The sequence below is a fragment of the Xyrauchen texanus genome, chromosome 1 (genome assembly GCF_025860055.1).
Source record: "Xyrauchen texanus isolate HMW12.3.18 chromosome 1, RBS_HiC_50CHRs, whole genome shotgun sequence".
Taxonomy (NCBI): domain Eukaryota; kingdom Metazoa; phylum Chordata; class Actinopteri; order Cypriniformes; family Catostomidae; genus Xyrauchen; species Xyrauchen texanus.
In genome coordinates, this window is record NC_068276.1 from 45,811,114 (window position 1) to 45,826,834 (window position 15,721).

At 42.6% G+C, this 15,721-nt stretch overlaps 1 pseudogene; it reads left to right on the forward strand.

Moving 5' to 3' along the window:
* LOC127645461 (ankyrin repeat and BTB/POZ domain-containing protein 2-like) overlaps window positions 1-15,721 on the forward strand; it is a 37,720-nt pseudogene that overhangs the window by 10,322 nt on the left and 11,677 nt on the right.

A 15,721-nucleotide genomic window follows, 5' to 3' on the forward strand; every position in this document is an offset into this window, starting at 1 on the left:
TCACCACGACAGTGACTCTCTCCTTTTATACACATGGAAAATGTGGTTCTCAACAAGATTTGGAAGTATGCTCCGTTAAATTAATGAGCAAGTGAGTATTATTAATCATATTGATCAAGTGACACAAAAATAAACTCATGGCTAGAATTAACAGTTGTTGTATCTGCCTTCCAGGTTAGGCTGTGTTACCGGTTGATTTTGCTTTAAAAATGTAATGTATTTATTGAATATAGAAAAACGTAACCAAAAAAGTATATCTAAAATCAAATTAAATACATACTAAACGAAAATATAATTAAAATAACTAAGTGGTCAAAAAAAACTCCTCCCTAAATCCCAAAATTTTACCACCGGCCCCCTACTTATAAAGCACGGTATCAAATACCACACAAATTCTGTACATGAAAGCTATACTTTTGAGTGAATATCATTCAGACAAACTGCTTTTTCCTGCCCCACTGTGAATCTGTAATCTTGCTCTTCTAGTGAAGATTACTCCATTGTAGTCTATGTACACTATGCTAAGCATCTGCTGCATTAGCAAAAAGAAAAATACCAGTGGTCAAATAAGACCATGGTTCACTCAGCTGCACAAAGAGTGTATGAGTTCGTTCACATAAATAGCCCAATATTGAAGAGAAATATAGTATGATTCACTAGCAATGCTATAAAAATGGCATCAAAATATCAGGTGGCCAACATCTGGAGAAATGTTTTGAGTCTTGTGTCCCAAATGAATGTGTACTTCTGTACATGGTTTATTGCTTACCTTGATTAAGAAAACAAATCCACGCATCCCTTTTGATACCCTGTAAAAGAGTGATCGAGGGGTAAGGATTTCAAATCAAATAAAAAGTAAGTACACAATACATCCTCCACTTTCATAAATCAGCCGGCAAACATATGATCCACTCATTATTTTGTACTGACTATTGTCTTGCACTTTCCGTAAGCTTGGCAAGACTAAATCAACTCAGGATTCAAGAGACAAAGCTTTGCCAATAAATTCAGCATAGAAAAGACATATTCAGCTCTATATATGGGAATTTCAATATTCATTATGAATTATATTTAAGCTGTTTTGAGTAGAAATGTATAACCCTTCTGTTGAGAGCCATTTAAATGTAGCGTGACGGCCAATGTATACTTTTGTGCATGTCATGGCATAATTATAACATTATAATTAATCAGCATCAAAGATTATCTTCAGTGATGGAAAAGCAGTAATACAGCATGAATGAATGAGCAGGGGAAAAGGACTACAGAAGAACTATGAAAGAGTTGGGAGAAGCCATGCACTGTGCAGAGGAAATGATGACTACAGCACACATCCTCTTATCTCAATCAGAGGCACTTTCTGTATGAGAGAAGGACTGACTTTCCACTGACATTCTGTCTCCCCCTAAAAGCCAAGTGTGGTAGTTGTAACACTGACGCAAGTGCACACCATTGTTCAAACTGTGAGTTTGCACAATGGCATTAATGGATTCTATTATCTCTGTCTCTGGAATACTGAATTATGTCAGTTTATCAGATTAATATTTGTATGTGAAATGGCTCAAAATATGTTTGGTGAATATACAATAAATGGATCAAATGCCAATAAATTAAAATGTTCAGTTTGACCTCCTATATATCAATGGTGGTACTACTTTTCGTAATGTTGATCCACAGCAAACCCTTCATTTTGAGTGATAGAAATAGGTAGAACACTGTCAAATTGTATCTGAAGCGTATATATACAGGTCCTTCTCAAAAAATTAGCATATTGTGATAAAGGTCATTATTTTCCATAATGTAATGATAAAAATTAAACTTTCATATATTTTAGATTCATTGCACACCAACTGAAATATTTCAGGTCTTTTATTGTTTTAATACTGATGATTTTGGCATACAGCTCATGAAAACCCAAAATTCCTATCTCAAAAAATTAGCATATTTCATCCGACCAATAAAAGAAGTGTTTTTAATAAAATAAAAAAAAATCAACCTTCAAATAATTATGTTCAGTTATGCACGCAATACTTGGTCGGGAATCCTTTTGCAGAAATGACTGCTTCAGTGCGGCGTGGCATGGAGGCAATCAGCCTGTGGCACTGCTGAGGTGTTATGGAGGCCCAGGATGCTTCGATAGCGGCCTTAAGCTCATCCAGAGTGTTGGGTCTTGCGTCTCTCAACTTTCTCTTCACAATATTCCACAGATTCTCTACGGGGTTCAGGTCAGGAGAGTTGGCAGGCCAATTGAGCACAGTAATACCATGGTCAGTAAACCATTTACCAGTGGTTTTGGCACTGTGAGCAGGTGCCAGGTCGTGCTGAAAAATGAAATCTTCATCTCCATAAAGCTTTTCAGCAGATGGAAGCATGAAGTGCTCCAAAATCTCCTGATAGCTAGCTGCATTGACCCTGCCCTTGATAAAACACAGTGGACCAACACCAGCAGCTGACATGGCACCCCAGACCATCACTGACTGTGGGTACTTGACACTGAACTTCAGGCATTTTGGCATTTCCTTCTCCCCAGTCTTCCTCCAGACTCTGGCACCTTGATTTCCGAATGACATGCAAAATTTGCTTTCATCCGAAAAAAGTACTTTGGACCACTGAGCAACAGTCCAGTGCTGCTTCTCTGTAGCCACTGGTTCAAAAGTGGCTTGACCTGGTGAATGCGGCACCTGTAGCCCATTTCCTGCACACGCCTGTGCACGGTGGCTCTGGATGTTTCTACTCCAGACTCAGTCCACTGCTTCCGCGAGGTCCCCCAAGGTCTGGAATCGGTCCTTCTCCACAATCTTCCTCAGGGTCCGGTCACCTCTTCTGGTTGTGCAGCGTTTTTGCCACACTTTTTCCTTCCCACAGACTTCCCACTGAGGTGCCTTGATACAGCACTCTGGGAACAGCCTATTTGTTCAGAAATTTCTTTCTGTGTCTTACCCTCTTGCTTGAGGGTGTCAATGATGGCCTTCTGGACAGCAGTCAGGTCGGCAGTCTTACCCATGATTGCGGTTTTGAGTAATGAAACAGGCTGGGAGTTTTTAAAAGCCTCAGGAATCTTTTGCAGGTGTTTAGAGTTAATTAGTTGATTCAGATGATTAGGTTAATAGCTCGTTTAGAGACCCTTTTCATGATATGCTAATTTTTTGAGATAGGAATTTTGGGTTTTCATGAGCTGTATGCCAAAATCATCAGTATTAAAACAATAAAAGACCTGAAATATTTCAGTTGGTGTGCCATGAATCTAAAATATATGAAAGTTTAATTTTTATCATTACATTATGGAAAATAATGAACTTTATCACAATATGCTAATTTTTTGAGAAGGACCTGTAATCATGTTTTTATTTTTTAATACAAACAGAGGAATATGTTTTTTTAAATCCCATAAACTTCCATTAAAAAGGTCCCCACATATACAGTATCTAGGGATCAGGCTTTTATAAGGGATGGTCTATTTTGACTTGGGCCAGTAAGCAACCAACTTGTAACCATTTAGTAATGACCTATCAAACACCCAGCAGCACCATAGCAATGCCCTAGTAACCACCAAACGACCCTGACATTGCATAAACATTAGGGCTGTCAATCGATTAAACATTTTAATCAGTTAATTACATCATGTGCTGATTAATTAATTGATTCTATCACAATTAATCGTATATCAATATTTACTGAGAGAGGTGGTTTGAAGACAATTGTTGCCTGTACAGCTGGAGTGCTGATTGCCCCCTGCTGCATCAAGGTGGTACGTTAAGCTTCAATTGATCCGATGGTAGGAACCTTCCTTTTACAAAATTTGCATACAGATCGGGGGAATGTTTCATTGCATTAATTTCATTATGTGTTATTTTTCATGTAATTAATCACACTAAATGAATGTGTTAAATCGACAGCCCTAATAAATATAAACAAGTACAACACACATTTTTGACCTGTTCATTTATTAATTTATTATTCAAGGCATTTTAATCAAATACAAGATTCAGATCAGTTTTGAATCTTTGCTCTAAAACTCTATTATCTATACACTGAATACATCCTGCATATTGCCACATACTGTTTCTGTTTTTCTTCTTAATAAATTATCAAGGATAGCTTTTCTCAACCTAACAAAGGATAGAAATTCTCTTTCAGAATTTGGTCACCCAAATGGGACTTTTCTCCTTGTTGTTAAAAAATATTTTTTATCACTGCATATCACTGTTCAGTTTTGTATGATTACTTTTACAAGACTGTGAGAGACATCTGTACATTTTAAGTGCTGTTGTTCTTAATGGTTGACACTGCAGGTCTGGCTAGGGGTGTGTGACTGATGGGCTGTGGGCAGTTTGTTTATGAAGCAGACCGGAGGCCAGGAGGAGGGAGTGTGGCTGCTGCTAGTATTAAGGCAGAGCGAGAAACACCCCCTCCCATTTGGGACCTGCAACACTCCTGCAGTTGTATTTCTGTTACACCTTTTTGTTTGGGTCAAAGTAGTAAAAAGCACCTTCTTTATACTTTGTGATTACTGACAAGATGGAGCATGCAAGCTGAATTGCAAAGCAATACTTTGATTAACAACTAATATACAGAAGTGCTCATTAAGGCACATGCAGACCATTTGTAATTGATCAATTAGATAGTTTCCCCAGATATAATTTGTTATTCAAGTGTGCCACATAAAAATGTTTGCAAAAAGATGTAAACTTTAAATTATGGATCTTCCCTTTAATCTCACCTCTTTCCTTTATGATGCTTTCCACATATGGATGACAGTGTCCACTGTCTTTACAGTAGGCTGCTGCTGTTTCTCTAATGGTCAATACAGATGTTTAGGGGTGCGCCTTTGGCCTCCTCCTTTGGGGAGCAACCTGAGTCTGAATTTCTGCATCGAGAGGCAAAAAAACTGCAGATTTAAGGCACCGTAGAGTGATTTAGAATAAAGCTCCAAGACGTTTGAGTTTATCCGATTCTTATTTCCTTCCCACATTTTCATATAAAACAGAGTTCAAGATCAAGTTTGTTATATTGAATTCTGCTTTCTGTTGAGTGTTGTCAGCACTTTAAATAAATTACACAATTGCAAAACAAACATTAAAATTGTCACCTTTCACTATTATGTACCTGTTTTATTGCCTTGCTTTTTGACACAAATACGGTATGTGCTTTGCTGGTTTAAACTGTAGGATATAAACATACTTTGGATTTTAACTTAAATTCCATTCTTGTAAAATGAGTGTGCGTTACTCTGCATGTATTAGGACATTTTAACCAAGCTCTCGGTTCCCACCTCTATCTGTCAGTGGATCACCAGATTTCAGAAAGATAGGCAGTAGTCAGTGAGACTGAAATTCACTTCCAGCAGATGTATTATCAGCACTGGTGCCCCAAAGGGATGTGTGATCTCCCCACTACTCTTCTCCCTGTACACAAATGACTGCACTTCCAAGAACACCTCTGTAAAGCTCCTGAAGTTTGCTGATGACACTAGAGTAATCAGCCTCATCCAAGATGATTACAAGTCTGCTTAAAGAAGGTTGAACTGCTGGCTCACTGGTGCAGTCAAAAAAACCTGGAGCTCAACATGCTCAAAAAAGTGTAGGTGATGTGGATTTGAGGAGGAACACCCCAACATTGACCCCGCTCACATTCAGCACTGTGGTAGCAGTGGAGCCATTCAGGTTCCTGGGCACTACCATCTCACAGGACCTGAAGTGGGAGACACACATTGACTCCATTGTGATAAAGGCCCAGCAGAGGTTGTTCTTCCTTTGACTCTGAGGATGTTCAACCTGCCACAGTTTCCCCTACATGGTTATCTGTTGTATCTTATTTTTTATTGTTATTTCACTGTTTATGTATATATGTTTATGTATATTTCAAATGGTTGTATGTAGATGTGTGATGAGGAGAAGTTGAGGACCGGGTGACGGTGCGTCCGGGAGCCGGTGAGCAAATTCTTCTCTCTCTCGTCTCTCTCACTCTCTCTCTGTGTCTCCACTCACCCTTTCTCACTCCCCACCCCTCCCCTCGTCTCTCCGCCAGGTTCGCAGGAGATGGGATGGACCACCAGCTGACAGAATAGCCCTCCAGAGATGAGGAGTATGACGAGGAGGAGGGCGTGGCTGGGCCGTGATGGCGCACGGCCGGCACTGAATCAGCCGATCAGCGGGAGAGCGAGATAAGGGGCAGCCGGAAATGCTGGTTCGTGAGAGAGAGAAGCACGCGGCTGCACTGCATTTGTTTTATGTTGGTTTTTCAGAAATTGAGTTCACCCGGTTTCCACCTCTTCCTTCCCCATCCTTGTACAGTTCTCTTACGAGAGGTTCTCTCGTATTGCGTAAGCTAGCTTACGCTACGGGAAAGATTCATCTTTTCTGAGATATTGAAGCCAAAAAATTATCCTTAATTTTGTATCCATTGTCAACGCAGTGCGGCAGCTGCAGACCTTGAGCGGGCTAGCTAGCGAGCTCATTGGTTGCTCTGCGGCAACTGCTGCAGCCTATAGACGAGCTTGGGCGAACTCGCATCCAATGAGAGGCGTCCGCGCGCTCACTGCATCAAAGCCCGCCAAAAAGGGCGTGACTAGAGTGCATATAAGCGTAGTTCGTAGGCTGGAACCCTGATTTTCATTTCTTCAGCGAAGCTCTTCGCATCACTGAACTGGAAGCCGCGTCGCCGTTCGAGGGGCATCAAGCAAGCATGGACAGCGCTCGAAGAGGCCGGCCATCTTCGCCACCTTCAGCCGTCCATCCGGCGACGTATCCTTTTTAAAAGCAAGCTAGTTCTTAAAGAACTTCACAAAAGAGTACGAGCGTCTTTTTTAAGATGCCTCGCTCCACTTGCGCCTCATGACGCGCTCCTCTCAGCACCGGAGACCGCCACATCATCTGCGCTCTCTGCCTGGGAATGGGGCATGCAGAGCACGCCCTCGCCGAAGGCGGATGCGATCTCTGCGAGGAGCTGCCGATGTCGACCCTGCGGGCTGGACTCGAAGCGCTTAGGACCGAAGCCGCCGCGCCGCCTTCCGTTCAGTCGCGCAGAAAAAGCGCCGCTCTCAAAGGCTGCCGGAAACAGTGGTAGAAGCGATTGCCTCGCCGAGCCCATCCCTCGAGCATCGCCTTCACCCTCCCCGCCCACCGGGGCCAGCGCAGTTGCCGCCGAGCGGCTGCTCTGCTGCCATCTCGGACGAAGAAGCAGAGGATAAGGGCTGTTCCATCATGGCTTCGGACAGCGAGGAGTGGTCAGGCTCACACGCCTCCTCCTCGGCCCAGGAATCCAGCAGGACCCGCGCCGGAGTCGAAGGGGAACTAACACGCCTCCTCACACAGGCTGTCGACCGCCTCGGGCTCGAGTGGTCACTGCCCCTTGAGCAGGCACCCAACAGACTTGACGGCTGCTTTCTACAGAGCCGCCGCCGCGCAGCACCCGCTACCCGGGGCCGCTCCCTTCCTGCCGGAACTCCACGCGAGCTTTCCAAATCATGGAACGCGCCTTTCTCGGCCAGGGTCCGATCCCACGTCTCCACCTCTCTTGCTTCGGTGGACGGTGCCACTGAGAAGGGCTACGCTTCCATTCCTCCGGTCGAGGATGCGGTAGCAGCACACCTTTTGCCCGCCCTCCGCGAGATGGCGGTCTAAACCAGTGCTCCCGTCTAAGGCCTGCAGAACAACTTCCGCCTGTGTTGGCCGCGCCTATTCCGCCGCCGGCCAAGCTGCATCTGCTCTGCACTCTATGGCCGTCCTACAGATCCTCCAAGCAGACCTTCTGCGGGAGTGGGATGAGGAAAGCAGGCATCCAGAGGCGGTTGCAGACATACGGAGTGCTACGGACCTCGCCCTCCGAGCTACCAAAGCTGCAGCCCAAGCTATAGGGAAGTGCATGGCCGCGCTGATTGTGACCGAGAGACATCTGTGGCTAACGCTAGCCGACATGGGAGAAGCAGAGCTCTACGTTCCTCAACGCACCGCTCTCTCCATCCGGTCTCTTCGGCTCCACGGTGAGTGGTATCATTGACCGGTTTTCAGAGGTCCAAAAAGCCACACAAGCCATGAATCTCTTTCTGCCTCGTCGCTTAGCTCCTCTGCAGGCCGCCCACGTGAGCCTCCTGCACGAGCCTCTTCACAGCGCCCAGCTCAACAAAGCCAGACTTCTCAGCGTCGACAGGGCGGCCGCCCTCGATCCGCTCAGACAGCCGCCGCAGGCCGCCGCCCCCCCGCGGGCCTCGGACTAGAATTGCGCTGAAACCTGAACAACCTGACGCACGTGCCAGGCCACCTGAACGACGGCCCAGACAGACTGTCCAGAGACAATATTCCCCCAGGGGAATGGTCCCTGCACGCTCAAACAGTCCAGACGTTATGGCGCATATTCGGCAGAGCAGAGATAGACCTCTTTGCATCAGAAGAGAACTCTCACTGCCCAATATTTTTCTCGAAAAGCGAGGACGCGCTGGCCCAGGACTGGCCCAACCGCCCGCTTTACGCCTTCCCTCCCGTCTCGCTATTGCCACAGGTAATGCAGAGGATCAGGAAACGCGCCACTCGGTGCTCCTCATAGCCCGCGCTGGGAGAATCAAACATGGTTCCCGGAGCTTACGCAGCTGTCACTGACAGCGGCGTGGCCCATCCGAGTGAGAGCAGATCTCCTCTCGCAAGCTCGCGGAACGATCTGGCATCCCCACCCAGAGCGCTGGGCGCTACACGCGTGGGTGATCAACGACTACCCGTCGCTTTGCCAGGAGTAATAAACACCATCATACACGCTAGAGCCCCCTCCACAAGAAGACTCTATGCGTCAAAATGGTCTGTGTTTTCAAAATGGTGCACCGACAGAGACCTGGACCCACGGACATGAGGGGTGTCGCCGCTGCTCGTGTTTTTACAAGAGCTGCTGGATAAGGGCAGATCCCCATCCACGCTCAAAGTGTACGTGGCGGCCGTCGCGGCGTTCGCTGAACCCCTGCACGGCCAGTCACAGGGTAAAAACGAGCTGGTCATCCGCTTCCTCAGGGGAGCTAGAAGGATGAACCCTCCGCGCCTCCCCATCGGTTCCTATCTGGGACCTTTCTATAGTTCTCGAAGCTATGAAAGCCCCCCATTTTGAACCGCTTCAATCCGTGGATGTGAAACACCTCTCATTTAAAACCGTTTTTCTAACTGCCCTATCATCAGTTAAACGGATGGGAGACCTTCACGCGCTATCTGTCAGCGCTGCGTGTCTTGAGTTTGGACCAAGTGACTCCAAGGTCATTTTAAAGCCTAGACACCTACGTCCCCAAGGTGGTCGGTACTCCTTTCAGAGCACAGATCATTTCCTTGTCGGCGCTACCAGCATCTGATAGCGAACGTGACGCCAATCTCCTTTGCCCAGTCAGAGCACTGAAATTGTATACTGCGCGCTCCGCATCTTTCAGAAGCTCCGAGCAGCTTTTCGTTTCGTTCGGAGGGCGCAGCAAAGGTCTCGCCGCCTCGAAACAGACACTGTCCAGATGGATAGTGGACGCTATTGCTGCCGCGTACGCGTCAAAAGACCTACCATGCCCGCTAGGCATTAAGGCTCACTCCACTAGAGGCATGGCCTCCTCGTGGGCATGGTCCAGCGGGATTTCCATTCACGACATATGTGTGGCAGCGGGCTGGGCTTCCCCCTCCACCTCTCGTAAGAGAACGAATCGGTTACTAACGTAACCTCGGTTCTCTCTAGATAAGGGAACGAGTATTGCGTAACCGGCCGTGCTCGCGCCACGAGCGATTTTTCGCTTCATTCAATGAAAACCAGGGTTCCAGCCTAGGAACTACGCTTATATGCACTCTAGTCACGCCCTTTTTGGCGGGCTTTGATGCAGTGAGCGTGCGGACGCCTCTCATTGGATGCGAGTTCGCCCAAGCTTGTCTATAGGCTGCAGCAGTTGCCGCAGAGCAACCAATGAGCTCGCTAGCTAGCCCGCTCAAGGTCTGCAGCTGCCGCACTGTGTTGACAATGGATACAAAATTAAGGATAATTTTTTGGCTTCAATATCTCAGAAAAGATGAATCTTTCCCGTAGCGTAAGCTAGCTTACGCAATACTCGTAAAAACTGAGGTTACGTTAGTAACCGATTCGTTACATTATTTAACCGTATGGATATTTGGATTTGGTATGGATATTTTTTGTATTTTCTTTGCACCGAAGGCTTCACCATGACAAATTCCTTTTGTGTGTATGCATACTTGGCAAAAAAGTTAATTCTGATTCTGATTCAGATTTTCTCAGATTTGATGGAAATTAGTGGCAATTTAGTGGAAACCTTGCTCTGCTTTCATGCCAGATAATGAATACTAAAGTTTTTAGCCGGTGGACATGGTTCCGCATATGGTTTACAATCATTGCATCCCCTGGCACAGTTACTTGAAAAGAAGAAAACCTTAGATGGTTTGTACTTTAATATCATACTAATTGCAATTCCAGTGAGACTGTGTCTGACAGCAGATGACAGCAGATGCTGTTATACAGATTTGTATTAAGAGTGAAGTGCCAGGCTTGATTGTGGTAATGAATGGCAGGATTGAAAGTGGCTGTGCAGAGCCATAATCAGTAGCCTTCGTAATTACTGACCTCATTTCTCTCTGAACCAGTTTTGTGCCCTGTGCAAGAGAGAAAGCGAGAGAGAGAGAGAGAGAGAGAGAGAGAGAGAGAGAGAGAGAGAGAGAGAGAGAGAGAGAGAGAATTAGTTAATTGGGGCCAAGCCACGAAGAATGTAGCCCCTATTGTAACCATTAGTTTTCTTATTGTTATTCTACTGGCTGGGAGTCAATGGCAGCCCTATGAACCGTACATAGGAAAATCATTACATTTGGCACACTTATAGGGGTGGGCATGAATAGTCCCCATATCAAATTTGGGGTCTCTAGGAAAAACTCTATAGTGCCACCAGCATTTCAGAAATTAACCTTTCTTTTGTGCATATGTTATGCACCACTTGTCCAAGAGACATCATTTTTTTGTCTGATTACTCTCCTCCTGATGATTCACATGAACCCCTTACATTCAAACTCAAAAAACTCAACAATCTTGGATTATGTTTACAATTTAAAAGTTTCACATCCTTCAAACTTTGTATGATTTGTCCAAACAATGTCTTAAAACATTTTCAAGACCAAGCCACACATAAATGACAGTAAATAGTTACAGCATTACAAATATAACAAGGTCGATGTGAAAATGGATTTGAGGCTATATCTCGGCAACAATTTGTCCTCTCGAAACAAAACTGACTATGCTTCATTAGGACCATTCTGATGGTACATGCACAGTTTGGAGACAACGCCACTGCCACCTATGGGTCAAGAAATATAGAAAATGGCTATATTTTCCTATAACTTTTGAACCTTATGTCCTAAAATAATGAGGTTTGTGTCTATGGATTCTGTGGGTCATGATTGTTGGATTTCAACAATACCAACAGTCCCCATATCACCGTACTGCCTCTCCACCATATTGAAGTTTATTAAAATGCTATATATCTTTTGAATGCCATGTTGGATTTGAATACAAATTGGTATGCCTCTTTGACATCATATCCTGAGGGTACCTGAGCAGTTTGAAGACAGCACCACTTAGTGGTAAAAATGCTTAGTCAATTTAGACAAAACTTTTGATGTATTATTGGTTTACGAAATGGTTTCTGGGCATTTCTCCTATCAAATTTTGATTTCCTATTTGTTGAAAAGTTACATGAATACAAAGTTGATAATGGTGACTGTACTGTTTGGCTTCTTAGCTTGGTATGTCCCATTGTTGTCCATCAACGTTGGTGCAGTGATTGGCACACTGACCAATGAAATGGAATGGCATAGGTTTGAGAACGTCCTGAGGTATATGGGGTGCATTTCAATCATTAAGAGGCGTGTGTTTACTTTTTCTTTTGAACGCTTTGTCAGATTTAAAAGAAAATTGGTATGCATCACTGACATTATGAACTGAGGGTACCTGTTTGCAGCTTGGAGCACAATTCTTAGTCAATGTAAACATAACATTTGATGTATCATTACTTCATTAGTACTTTATTTTCATTACTTCTAAAAAATTATATTATTATTTAACTCTTGCTGACTCTCAGCTTGGTATGTCTCTTTATCACCTGTACAGTCTGTGGCATAGTGTTCTATGTGGTGTTGTGGAGATCAAAATAGTACCGGTATGAGCCCAGCTCTGGGCAACTTGTTGTTATTATTATTATTATTCCTCCCAGTGGTTGTCTATGGCAATTAGCTATTTGGGGGGCTTGTTTACTACTTTATTCCTTATTATTCCTTCATTCCTTATTGATTGCTAATTTCTTAGTTTTCTTAGTTATTCATTGAATTTTATTTCACTTTGTTTAATATAATTTGTGATATTGCTATTTTATTAGTTTACTTGCAGTGTATTTCTTGTTTATCTGCACTATTGTTATTTTACTGTATATACATAGCACAATTTCCCATTATGGCACAGGTATGCTGCAAATGCTTTGGCAGTACAAATGTTTTTATCATAACAATCAATCTTTGTCACCATGCTCTATAGGTGCTGAGGCCAAAACAATTATCACAAGAAAAAACTTTCTGGAATCTGAGAATGTCCATAGAAAATATATATTTTTTAATGGCAACAAGAGAATAATAAATAAATGTTTAATATCAACAATGGCTTAAATACAAACACTTTGGCCAAAGGTCTTCCTCAGTGTCTTAAAGCCAGTCAAGTTGCTAAAATTACATCTGAAAATTGAAATTGATAGGAGTAAAGTGAAAGTGACATATCATAAAAACTTTGGTAAATAACTGAGCAATGTGGTGTCTCTCTCAGGCCATTTTCTCTTCTTCCACCTCTAATGGAGTGGAAGTGTGTTGCCACGGTGCATGCGAAGCATTGGCGTAGTCTGTTAGTGGACAGTGATGATGTGAGAAAGACTGCTCGACAGCTTCTCCCTGGACTGGACTGTGAACCTAGACATCTCAAGTACGAATATACAGACATACTGCAGCAAATGTCCAAAATTCTCTCCTCTTCACTCAATCTTTTCCCAATTAACTTTGTACATTGGCTCTCCATCTGTCAGAGAATTGTGCCAAGTAATTGCTGTACTTTATACTCTTTTGTTCATCTCTCACACTCTTACGTAATCATATCTCTCTCTTTTCTTTTTTTTTTTTAGGCCAGAGTGCTGTTTCACCTCCTTTAAACATTTGGATTCAAAGGCTGCCGCAGACAAGTTTAATCTGGATCTTGGCTTTCGCATGCTCAACTGTGGACGCACAGATCTGATTGACCAGGCTATCCAGCTTCTGGGCCCACATGGGGTGAACAGTATGGACAACCAGGTGAACTCTTAAAGCCTGAACCTTTCAACTATAACACTGTAAAAAGCATGACTTAATGAAGTCGCAATGATGTTTGTTTAATGTGCACTCATTTCTTTTTAGAAGTAGCATATTAGTTATTGATAATGACAGTCAATAAATAACAATGAAAGTTGTCTACGTATATCTACCTTTTTATAAAACGGTGAAGGGTTCCACAATTTATAACGGACACCCGTTTTCGTTTTCCAGTCCCCAGTGTTTCCACTCGTATCATCATATAAGTGTAAAATTGTTAGAAAAAAGCATATGGCTCCATAATGCTGATAATTTATACTAGCAATAAGCATGTTTTTACAGTGCCTCACTTGTCAAAGCATTTGAAGTTGGTGGATGACTTGAAGCTATGAACCGAGGATAGTTACATTGATATTATTAACAACTTGTTGAGTTGTTATGACTGCCAACAGCTGCATAAGTTTAGCATTAACTTAGTTTTATTCCAACTAACACTTAAAAAGATTTTTAAGTGTTTTGTATTGGTAATTTCTTAATTGAACTAGAAAACAATCAAATGGCAATTAGAATCATCATGGCACCGTTCAGTGGTTTGTCAGGAAAACTATGGATGAAAATGACTATCTATAAGAATGAGAGTTGGTTCTTTCTAAAGATTCCTCATGCCACCTCTGATCAGCAGTGCAGCATAATTATGTTTAACCTCTTCCCAATCCTGTAAAATTAGCCTAAAACGCCTAATCAAGGCATACCCGAAGTAAATTTAAAGCTGTTCTTGAACCGTTTGGAGTACATGCATGGTTTTGGTCACATTTGAAAGGGGGCACTCTGAAGTTTTTTCTCCAGCTGTCAGAATTACTGTAAGTGCTACTGATTTTGAGTAATAGAAGTTTGAACACAATGAAATAGAATTTTTTTTTCCGCCTGAAATTTTTTTTGCATACAGATGCCTGCAGATGACTATAACTTGTAGCTATTAGCTTGAGAACACAATGGGATCACAGCATGAATCCTTACCTAGTCCAGGTTCAAATGTTATAACAATATCATAAAAAATTAATATTTTACACATGTTTTTCTAAGGGTACACCCAGGCGTTTTACAAAAGTGCCTTTTGGATACTCCAAAAGGTCACTTTGGAAACCTAGGACAAAAAGGCTGCAACTTTTGAACGCTTCAACGTACAGTCATAATTTTGGGCTCTAATGAAAGATGACACTTAGAGCTATCATATTCCATATCCAGATCCACTATTAGTTTTGCTGACACAGAGTAACTGATGCATAAACACATTAGAGTGCCTTTTCCCTTCTTGAAACTAAATGTTGTGCATATAAAAGAGTCAAAACTAGTGCTATGGTGGACAATTTGTTTATATAAAAAATACACAACAAACTATTTACATTAATTTTTACATAAAGTATTTACAAACCATTATAAAATTGTACATGTTTCTAGCAACATGCCAGTCATTGTAGCAGTCACATTTGTGTACAAAGCACATAGGCACAACACAGGAGAGTACTTCACTGGTGTCTTTGCATGACACTGCCTGCACTTCAGACGACCAGCGGTGCAAGATTTGGTGATGTGCAACGGCCTGTGATGTGCTCTTCGTGGAGCAGGAGATACGGGTCTGGCTGTGGAGTGAGGCCCCAACTCTGCCATGCTCCTCAGCAAGGGTCTCTCTGAAAGCCCTCCTCTCTTGATGAGGTGCTGTCCTGCTGCTCCACTTTATGTGGCCGCTTGCTGAGTGGGGGAGAATAAATAAATGTAATTTACAAAGCTAGACACAACTTTTCCATCTTTTCTGTATTCTATATATATATATATATATATATATATATATATATTAGTTTTTCTTTTCGAGTGTGTAAAAATGTATTATTGTATGTATATTTACTGTAAATACTGTATACTTTGCCAATGTACTATGGAACAAAGAGATGGGCCTACACCTCCCCCCATCAATTCAGCATTGTAACAAATAGATGGGCCTACCCCTCCCCCACCTCCCCGCATTGTAACAAATAGACTCTCAAACATATATTCTTATTTTCAACTTATATTTATTGATTTATTTACTATATATATATATATATATATATATATATATATATATATATATATATATTTACAGTAAATATACAAAACATCTATATAGCATGTCAATAGATCTGAAACAAACAATGAACTAAAAACACGCACAAACGGTTCAAACACTCACTGAGGAAACACACGACAAAGGGTAATTACAAAATGTGTATTCATTATTCAAACTAAAGCTTATTTATGCGGAATATACAGTAATATATGTTATAAACACAAGAAAACACTTACTTGTCCAGAGCCATGTCTCATCTCTCCATCTGCCTCTGAATCATCTGTATTGTTTTCAG